This window comes from Haematobia irritans, chromosome 3 (assembly GCF_050003625.1).
Source record: "Haematobia irritans isolate KBUSLIRL chromosome 3, ASM5000362v1, whole genome shotgun sequence".
Lineage (NCBI taxonomy): Eukaryota > Metazoa > Arthropoda > Insecta > Diptera > Muscidae > Haematobia > Haematobia irritans.
The window spans coordinates 23,624,417-23,636,531 of NC_134399.1; positions in this window are offsets into that span (position 1 = coordinate 23,624,417).

Here is a 12,115-nt window from a genome sequence, read left to right on the forward strand (position 1 = left end):
TTTTTTATTCAAAGTTTCCAGAAATTAGAAATTATATAAAATTCTTTTTTTAACTCATTTTTCTGATATTCAATTAAATGGTAGCTTAGTATTAACTTTAGTCTCTTTGTGTGTAGATACCCATTAATGTCTCCTTCAATTTTGCTATTACGTTCAGAAAAATAATTTCCCAAATTATAATTAATTTAAATGTGGCGCCACCACATACCTTAAACCCATTTTGGCTATGGGGTGAAATGTCAGCTTCCATGTATCCCCCATATATGGTCTTGACAAATTTAGCTCAAATGTCTTGTCTTTATCGTGTGTTCATAAAATCTTTATGAGGATCATTAAATGCAAACAACATGAACTTAAACTCACACCATGTGACCAAAGAGGTTATAGCAACAAAGTCATTAGACAAATCGAGCATAAATTTGTGTTGAAATGGTAGAGTCTTTAATTTTTGCTATGAAAGGTAAAAAAATTTTCATTTCGAAAATTTCGAAAAGAGAAAGGACTATTCGAATCATTGAAAATTTTTTAATGGCTAAAAAGGAAATGATTTAAAAACATAAAGTAACAAAAATTATCTAAAACTGATAATTTATTTAAAATAATTTATTTAATTAAATCATCCAAATTAGATTTTATTTTTTATTATGTGTTCCAGTTTAAAAATATAAATTTTGACAAAATTCTCCATAGAAATAAAATTTTCTATAGAAATAAAATTTTGCCAAAATTTGCTGTAGAAATAAAATTTTTACAAAATTTTGTACAGAAATAAAATTTGGACAAAATTTTCTATAGAAATAAAATTTTTGACGAAATTTTCTAAAGAAATAAAATTTTGACAACTTTTTCTATAGAAATAAACTTTTCACAAAATTGTTTACAGAAATAAAATTTTGACAAAATTTTCTATAGAAATAAGATTTTGACAACATTTTCAAATTAAATTTGGAGAAAAATTTCCATAGAAATAAAATTTTGACAAAATTGTCGATAGAAATAAAATTTTGACAAAATTTTCTATAGAAATAAAATTTTGAAATTTTTTTTATAGAAATAAGATTTTGACAACAGTTTCAATATAAATTAAATTTGGAGAAAAATTTCCATAGAAATTAAATTTTAACAAAATTTTCTATAGAAATAAAATTTTGACAAAATTTTTTATAGAAATAAAATGTTGACAAAGTTTTCTATAGAAATAAAATTTTGACAAAATTTTCTATAGAAATAAAATTTTGACAAAATTGTCGATAGAAATAAAATTTTGACAAAATTTTCTGAAGAAATAAAATTTTAATAAAATTTTCTATATAAATAAAACTTTTGACAAAATTTTAGACAGAAATAAAATTAAGACAAAATTTTGTATGAAAGTAAATATTGACAAAATTTCCTATTAAAATAAAATCTTGTCAACATTTTCAATAGAAATAAAATTTTGACAAAATTTTCTATAGAAATAAAATTTTGACAAAATTTTCTATAGTAATAAAATTTTGGACAAAATTTTCTATAGAAATAAAATTGTGGACAATATTTTCTATAGAAATAAAATTTTGACAAAATTTTCTATAGAAATGAAATTTTGACAAAATTTTCTATAGAAATAAAAATTTGACAAAATTTTCTATAAAAATTAAATTTTGGCAAAATTTTCTAGTGAAATAAAATGTCGACAAAATTTTCTATAGCCATAAAAAGAAATAAAAATTTGACAAAAATTTTTATAGAAATAAAATTTTGAGAAAATTTTCTATAGACATAAAATTTTGAGAAAATTTTCTATAGAAATAAAATTTTGACAAAATTTTCTATTGAAATAATCGATGATTTGACGGTGGCAAAGGAAAAGAGATATGTTTGTACGAATTTATTTCGGCATAAGCCGGCTATCATGTAAAACCCTTTTTCTGAAGGTTCAAGTGTGGTTCATTGTTGGGTTTAATGAACTGCCTGAATTTATTCTGATAATGAGGAATGTGGTAATTCCGAAACGTGCGTCCATCCAACCATCTTGCAGTCTATAGGGCTTTGCCCAACTAAATTTGACAAAATTTTCTATGGAAATAAAATTTTGACAAAATTTTCTATAGAAATAAAATTATGACAAAATTTTCTATAGTAATAAATGTTTTGGACAAATATTTCTATAGAAATAAAATTTTGGACAAAATTTTCTATAGAAAAAAAATTTTGACAAAATTTTCTATAGAAATACAATTTTGACAATATTTTCTATAGCAATAAAAATTTGACAAAATTTCCTTTAGAAATTAAATTTTGGCAAAATTTTCTATAGAAATAAATAATTTAAAAAAAAGTTGCAACATTTTCTAGAGAAATAAAATTTTCTATAGAACTAAAATTTTGTCAAAATTTTCTATAGAAATAAATTTTTTACAAAATTTTCTATAGAAATAAAATTTGGACAAAATGTTTTATATAGAGAGTAAATGTTGACAAAATTTTCTATAGAATTAAAATTTTGACACAATTTTTATAGATATAAAATTTTGACAAAATTTTCTATAGAAATAAAATTTTGACAAAATTTTCTATAGAAATAAAATTTTGACAAAATTTTCTATAGAAATAAAATTTTGACAAAATTTTCTAAAGAAATAAAAGTTTGGCAAAATTTACTATAGAAATAGAATTTTTACAAAATTTTCTATAGAAATAAAATTTTGACAAAATTTACTATAGAATTAAAATTTTGAAAAATTTTCTATAAAAATAAATAATTAAAATAAAATTTTGACAACATTTTCTATAGAAATAAAATTTTGACAAAATTTTCTATAGAAATAAAATTTGGCACAATTTTCTATAGAAATACATTTTCAATAGAAATAAAATTTTCTATAGAAACAAGATTTTCTATAGAGCTAAAATTTCTAATTTTCTATAGAAATAAAATTTTGAGAAAATTGTCTATAGAAATAAAATTTTGACAAATTTTTCTACAGAAATAAAATTTTGGCAAAATTTACTATAGAAATAACATGTTTACAATTGTCTATAGAAATAAAATTTTGTCAAAATTTTCTATAGAAATAAAATTTGGACAAAATGTTCTATAGAGAGTAAATATTGACAAAATTTTTCATAGAAATAAATTTTTGACAAAAATTTCTATAGAAATAAAATTTTTACAAAATTTTCTATAGAAATAAAATTTTTACAAAATTTTCTATAGAAATAAAATTTTGAGAAAATGTTCTATAGCAATAAAATTTTTGATAAAAATTTATATCGAAATAAAATTTTGACAAAATTTTCTATAGAAATAAAATTTTGACAAAATTTTCTATAGAAATAAAATTTTGACAAAATTTCCCACAGAAATAAAATTGGGAGAAAAATTTCCATAGAAATAAAATTTTTACAAAATTGTCGATAGAAATAAAATTTTGACAAAATGTTCTATAGAATTAAAATTTTGACAAAATTTTCTATAGAATTACAATTTTGACATAGTTTTTTTATAGAATTACAATTTTGACATAGTTTTTTATAGATATAAAATTTTGACAAAATTTTCTATAGAAATAAAATGTTGACAAAATTTTCTATAAAAATAAAACTTTGACAAAATTTTCTAAAGTAAAAAAAATTTGGCAAAATTTTCTATAGAAAGTAAATATTGACAAAATTTTCTATAGAAATAAAATTTTGACAAAAATTTCCATAGAAATAATATTTTAACAAAATTTTCTATAGAAATAATATTTTGACAAAATTTTCTATTGAAATAAAATGTTGATAAAATTTTCTATGGAAAACAATTTTTGACAAAATTTTCAATAACCATAAAATTTGAAAAAATTTTTTGTAGAAATAAAAATTTGACAAAAATTTTTATAGAAATAAAATTTTGAAAAATTTTTCTATAGAAATAAAATTTTTAAAAAGATTTTCTATAGAAATAAAATTTTGAAAAAATTTTCTATAAAATAAAATTTTGAAAAAATTTTCTATAAAAATAAAATTTTGACAGCATTTTCTATAGAAATAAAATGTTGACAAAATTTTCTAAAGTAAAAAAAATTGGCAAAATTTTCTATAGAAAGTAAATATTGACAAAATTTTCTATAAAAATAAAATTTTAACAAAAATTTCCATAGAAATAATATTTTAACAAAATTTTCTATAGAAATAAAATTTTGACAACATTTTCTATACAAATAAAATTTAGGTAAAATTTTCTATAAAAATAAAATTTGGAGAAAAATTTCTATAGAAATAAAATTTTGACAAAATTGTCGATAGAAATAAGATTTTGACAAAATTATCGATAGAAATAAAATTTTGAGAAAATTTTCTATAGAAATAACAGTTTGAAAAAATTTTCTATAAAAATAAAATTTTGACAAAATTGTCGATAGAAATAAAATTTTGACTAAATTTTCTATAGAAATAAATTTTTGACATAATTTTCTATAGAAATAAAATTTAGGCAAAATTTTCTATAGAAATAAAATTTGGAGAAAATTTTCTATAGAAATAAAATTTTCATTAGAATTAAAGTTTAATAAAATTTACTGTTCGACCTATAAATAGGCATTTCTTGACTAGTGTTTTTCCAATAATACAGTCTTTTGACTCTTAGCCATTTCGCTATTTAATCCATACTCTCTTTTTGCTGTAACCAAAATTTCCAACCAAAAACTAATGTTTACCCAACATTTATTTATGTTTGCAATAAATTTTCTTCAGAAGCCTTTTTATCCCTCAGCATATAGAGCTGAAGATCATAATGCTAAACTCTAATGACAGTGTAAACATGGGTAATAATTTTCTCATTTAGTGGCATAAGAAACAGAAAAACACATAGTCAGAAAGTTAACGGAGTTTCTTATGGTAAAATAGCCATAATTAACGGCCACTCTGGGGGTAGATTAAATGTTGTAATGTTACTGACTATCATACCTCAAGGAGAGTTTTACATCAGCAAGCAAAATTGCAAGCTAATGGTTAGTGGATTGCAAAAGGAGAAAATAAAGCCTTTGTGAAACTAAAAACATCAGGAGGGCCCAATGGAAAAAGAAAAAATAAAATATTGGATTTCCTATTGTACTCTACATTACTCTGAGGGACAGAGTAAATATTAAAAGTAGTAGAGTGTTTGCAAAAAAATATTTGTTTTTTTATTTATTTCAGACTCGATTTTTATCAGTTTAGAAATATTGTTTTAGCAATCCGATGTGATTAGGAAAAATAATAATTTGCTATTTAAATAAAAAATTTTTATCTCTCCAATATAACATGGAAGTGCATATTATGAAGATGCTACACCCAGGGCTCTAATGCCAACTGAACTTTATTTTAGTTCGTGAAGATTACTTGATTTTAGTTAAATTTTGCACAATGTGAGTAAATGTGTTCCTTATTTGAATAATTTTTTGCTAACTTTAATGATAAGAAAACAAGTTGTATACAAATATAGTGCACAATTTTACTAAAAAATAAAATAGTTAATATTTTCCTAAAGAAGTTTGCTTAAATTGAGTTCATAAGTCTCTCAAATGAGTAAATTTTACTAAAAGTGTACCTATCTCGAAGTTCGTACAGCGCTAAATTAATTATTTTTAAAATTAATTATTTTTAAACAATTTTCTTCAAATTGACCAAAAGTATTAACTTATTTGTAACACGTTGCAATTAGAAAACTTTTTAGTTAAAATTTTCTAAAATAAACCTACATTTTCTTCCGCGTTGGGTTCACTTTGTTTTGGGTGTACATAAGTTCGTAAGAAAAGAAAATAATTTTTGACAAAAATGACAAAAATGAGTGTTAAAAATTTTTCTAGGTCGATTTTCGAAATATCTGAATACCATTTTTGGAAAATACTCTTATCGTGATCTTATATACCCAATATGAGCTAAAAATGTTAGATGATTTGGCTGTTTTGTGACGAATTCTTTTCTGAGTTCTGTCGAATATTTGCCAAATGAGATCGTATAGTAAGGCTTCTAGAAGCCTAAGAAGTCGAACCTAATGTCGGTCTATACGGGTGCTATACCAAAACATGGACTGATACATGGACCATCGTCGATATATGGACCCTATTCATGGATACACGAACCTATACACATCGTATGCGGAACACCAAATTTTGGGTCTAAAATACCTCTAGATTTCTAATTTCAGGCAAATCGGATATAAACTAACAGGTTGGCTGATAAGTCCCCGGTCTGACATATAAATGGATTCGCTAGTATTAAATGCATACTATTTTTATATAGTACCAACCTTCAAATGATTCGTGTCAAAATTTGACGTCTGTAAGTCAATTAGTTTGTGAGATAGAGAAACTTTTGTTATTGTAAAAAAATGGAAAAAAAGGAATTTCGTGTTTTGATAAAATATTGTTTTCTGAAGGGAAAAAACGGTGGAAGCAAAAACTTGGCTTGATTGGAGCGTTTGAAGGTCGAAATCGCGGCAAAACGGCCCCATATGAAGAAGAAAAAGGTGTTGTTCCACCAAGACAACGCACCGTGCCACAAGTCATTGAGAACCATGGCAAAAATTCATGAATTGGGCTTCGAATTGCTTCCCCACTTACCGTATTCTCCAGATCTGGCCCCCAGGGACTCTTTCTTGTTCTCAGACCTCAAAAGGATGCTCGCTGTGAAAATAAATTTGGCTGCAGTGAAGAGGTGATCGCCAAAACGAAGGCCTATCTTGAGGCAAAACCGAAGGAGTACTACCAAATTGGTATCAAAAAATTGGAAGGTCGTTATAATCATTGTATTGCTCTTGAAGGGAACTATGTTGAATAATAAAAACGAATTTTGACAAAAAAAATTTATTTTTCTTTGTCAGACCGGGGACTTATCAGCCAACCTGTTACACAGAAAACTATCAGCAAAATATTTCCAATTACAAATTTGATTGAAGTTGAACTTTTTTCAATTAATAAATTCATTAAAACAATTAATTTTTTAATCAACATAGAAGCATAAAGACCATGAATTTTTAATTCAAAAACAAATTTTTAATTAAAAAACTAATTGATACAATTAACTTTTTAATCAAAGTCAAAGACTAAGTCAGTTAAAAACAAGTATATACGGCCGTAAGTTCGGCCAGGCCGAATCTTATGTACCCTCCACCATAGATTGAGTAGAAACTTCTACGAAAGACTGTCATCCACAATCAAATTACTTGGGTTGTGGTATCTTAAAACATTTTAACATCGTTTTCTAAATTGTGAGAACTGTGAGTCCATACGTGGTATATATTAGACAAAAAAGTTATGAATAGTTAAGTCTACAAATATTTACGAATCGATATGGACTTTTTGCACGGTACATAGAGAGCCAGAATTGAAATATGGGGGTCGTTTATATGGGGGCTATATACAATTATGAACTTGATATGGACCACTTTTTGTATGATTGGGGATCGATTTATCTGAATATCATATACTACCACCACGTACCAAATTTCAAGCAGATCGGATGAATTTTGCTTCTCCAAAAGGCACAGGAGGTCAAATCTGGGAATCGGTTTATATGGGAGCTATATATAATTATGGACTGATAGGAACCAATTCCTGCATGGTTGTTGGATACCATATACTAACATCATGTACCAAATTTCAACCGAATGGGAAGAATTTTGCTCTTCCAAGGGGCTCTGGAGGTCAAATCTGGGGATCGGTTTATATGGGGGCTATATATAATTATGGACCGATTTCGACTAATTTTTGCATGGCCATATATTAACACCACGTACCAAATATCAACTGAATCAGATGAATTTTGGTCTTCCAAGAGGCTCCGGAGGTCAAATCTGGTGATCGGTTTATATGGGGGCTATATATAATTATTGACCGATGTGGACCAATTTTTGCATGGTCATTAGAGACCATATACTAATACCATGTACCAAATTTCAGCCAGATCGGATGAAATTTGCTTCTCTTAGCGGCTCCGCAAGCCAAATCGGGGGATCGGTTTATATGGGGGCTATATATAATTATTGACCGATGTGCATAGTTGTTAGAGGCCGTATACTAACACCATGTACCAAATTTCAGCCGGATCGGATGAAATTTTCTTCTCTTAGAGGCTCCGCAAGCCAAATCTGGGGATCGGTTTATATGGGGGCTATATATAATTATGGACCGATGTGTACCAATTTTTGCATGGTTGTTAAAGACCATATACTAATATCACGTACCAAATTTCAGTCGCATCGGATGAAATTTGCTTCTCTTAAAGGGTCTGCAAGCCAAATTTGGGGGTCCGTTTATATGGGGGCTATACATAAAAGTGGACCGATATGGCCCATTTGCAATACCATCTGACCTACATCAATAACAACTACTTGTGCCAAGATTCAAGTCGATAGCTTGTTTCGTTCGGAAGTTAGCGTGATTTCAACAGACGGACGGACGGACATGCTTAGATCGACTCAGAATTTCACCACGACCCAGAATATATATACTTTATGGGGTCTTAGAGCAATATTTAGATGTGTTACAAACGGAATGACAAAGTTAATATACCCCCATCCTATGGTGGAGGGTATAAAAAAATTATTTTAAATAATTAATTTTTTTATCTAACTAAAAAACATAAAGTCAGATAAGTAAGTAATTGAAAATAGTTACGTTCTCAATTCGAAAAATTAATTGAGTTTTGCCACCAACATCAATAAAATTTTTAATTAAAAAATTGATTGAAATTTTGAAATCAAATCAATTAATTTTTTGATCAAATATTTTTTATGCTCAATTAAAACTGTGATTGATACTATCATTTTCATGATTGAAGATATTTCAATTAAAAATTGTATTGGATCAATTAATTTCGTGATTGAATCGCAAAAAAAATTTGTGGGTACGGTTTTTAGACGCGGTTTTAAACCGGTCTATATGGGGTTTATACCGAAACATGGATCATACATGAATCATATTCGACGCCGCTTTTTGTGGTCCATAAATATCGCTAGATTTCTAATTTGAGGGAAATCGTTTAAAAGTACGGTTTCTAGAAGCCCCGAATTGTAGAGTCAGTATATACGGGGGCTATACCAACACATGGAACATATTCAGTACAGAAATTTTTGGGGCTAAACTATCTCCAGATTTCCAATTTCACAAAACTCGGATAAAAGCTACGATTTTTAGAAGTCAAATCGGGGAATCGGTCTATATGGGGGCTATATGGGTGCTATATGGGGGATTTATATGGAGGGCTATATTAAAACCTGGACCGATATAGGCCAACATAACCTGGCTGCAAACAACGAACACATCTGTGGCAAATGGCAGGACGATAGCGCCAATATTGAGGGCTGTAGCATGATTACAATAGACAGACAGACGGACATGATTATATGGTCTTAGAATTTCTGGCTTATCAAGAAGCTATACAATTTATATAATCAGAAATTTATATTTCGATGTGTTACAAACAAAATGATGAACTTATTATACCGCCATCACAATTCTATGGTGGTGGGTGTAAGAAACTGATGCAAATGAATTTAGTTCGTTCTGTATTCCTATGAAAACTTTGCTAATTTTTTAAAATTTGTGCCAAGATCTGGACCATCTTCGAACTTGACCCGCCTGCAAACCAAAAACAAAACTGTGCCAAAATTCAGCCTCGATAGCCTCATTATTGAAACCCGTAGCGTGATTACAATAGACAAGCAGACAGTCGGACGGACAGGAAATTTTTCCCTGATCAAGAATATTTATAATTTACGGAATGACAAACATATTATACCTCATCACTAATCTATGGTGATGGGTATACAAATTTTACATCGACGTGTATTTGAACCTAAACCATTGGACCTTTCAGGCCTTTCTTTCGAAAAGGCCGAAAATATAGCCAAAATTACTGAAGGGCTTAAACGCTCCGCAATATTTTTATTTGATAATTTTTTACTATCAGAAATAAAACCCTTGACCCTCTCTATGGAAATAGGGAATCCTAATCCATCCACATCTCATGTCAAAATCATCCACATAATTTCAATATCAAATCAATTAGAGTCCAATTATTTTCTAAGTCAAATGTTGCCCTTTACGACACTTTGCAAATTTTTAATGGCACGTTAATCACATTAGCACTTGTGCCAACACATGGACAGGGCCAGGCCCTAACCTAAGGTGAAAAAATAAACGTAGATGTAAACAAGATTACAAAATATTTACTCATCAAAAAGCCAAGCATAGACACACAGACCAGCTATGCTGGCCAAATAACCTTGACACATATAAAAGGGGCCAAACACCATATGAACACTGGAAGCAAATATAGGATGGGTAGAGGGGCTAAAAGATACCAAAGAAACGGCCAGGGGTAGTGGTAGTAGACACGCACGTATATAGAAAACGAAAAAATTGTATACACCTGCCAACGAACTCGGTACTAACTGAATACCAATCACCACGATGAATTGCCGGTGATTTGATGTCAAAATGTTAATGACCAAAATCTGAATGAAAACAGAAGAAACAAAAAACAAACCACGCTCACACCAAATCAAATATGAAAAAAAAACCCAACTCTTGACATTTGGTCTACGTGCGTAGAGCATTTAAGCACCCGGCTTCTTTATGTCGATGGGCTTTTGATACCTTTGTAATGATGATTAGACAAAGTGCGATTTATGGCCAAGTTTCATTTGGCTTTGGTAGACAGTTAACATGCACATATATTGCAATCAATTGGTAAATGCTAAAGCACACACAGACATTAACAAATTCAATCGTTTATGGAGCCAAGCCAAGGGAAAGAAGAACTATTCATTGAATTGCCACTATGCCATCTATATCCACTGTGTCATCAGTATAACGATCATGAGTACTGATGACTATGGGATATGATGGCATCTTGACAATAGTCTTTTGCAATCTATGGTGCGTTTTTGTCTTCCTACATTTAGAAAAATGTGCGTTTAAGAAATATTGGGTAATATTTGGCTACGTAAAAAATGAATACAAAGATTTTGGAGAAGAAGCTAAGTAGTTAAATTGTTGCTTAAGAAGGTAAGCAATAATAAATTGGGTTAATAGTTTGCTAAGAAACATGACAGCTCAAATAGTTTTCCTATACCCTAAACTATATGGTCAGGGTTAAAGGAAAAATAAAAAATAGTCCTATTCACAAACTTTCTATAAAAATAAAATTTTAACAAAATTTTCTATAGGAATAAAATTTTGACAAAATTTTCTATAGACATAAAATTTGGATAAACATTTTCTATAGAAATCAAATGTTGCCAAATTTTTTATGGAAATTTTCTTATAAAAATATAAGAATTTTCTATAAAAATAAAATGTTGACAAATTTTTTTATAGAAATACAATTTTGAAAAAATTTTCTATAGAAATAAAATGTTGACAAAATTTTCTATACAAATAGAAAGTTGACAAAATTTTCTATGGAAATAGAATTTTGACAAAATTTTCTATAGAAATAAAACTTTGAAAAAAAAAAAATTCTATAGAAATAGAGTTTTGAAAAAAAAAAAAAATTCTATAGAAATAGAGTTTTGACAAAACTTTCTACATAGAAATAAAATTAAGACAAACTTTTCTATAGAAATAAAATGTTGACAAAATTTTCTACAGAAATAGAATTTTGACAAAATTTTCTATAGCATTAAAATTTCGAAAACAAAAATTCTATAGAAATAAAATTTTGAAAAAAAAAAATCTGTAGAAATAGTGTTTTGACAAAATCTTCCACAAAGAAATAAACTTTAGACAAAATTTTCTATAGGAATACAATTTTGAAAAAAACTTTCTGTAGAAATAAAATTTCGACAACATTTTCTATAGAAATAAAATTTTGACAAAATTTTCTATAGGAATACAATTTTGAAAAAACTTTCTGTAGAAATAAAATTTCGGCAACATTTTCTATAGAAATAAAATTTTGACAAAATTTTCTATAGAAATACAATCTTGACAAAAATTTCTAAAGAAATAACATTTTTACCAAAATTTCTATAGAAAATAAAAATTTTACAAAATTTTCTATATAGAAATAAAATGTTGACAACGTTTTCTATAGAAATAAAATTTCGACAAAATTTTCGAAAGAAATACAATTTTGATAAAATTTTCTATAGAACTAAAAT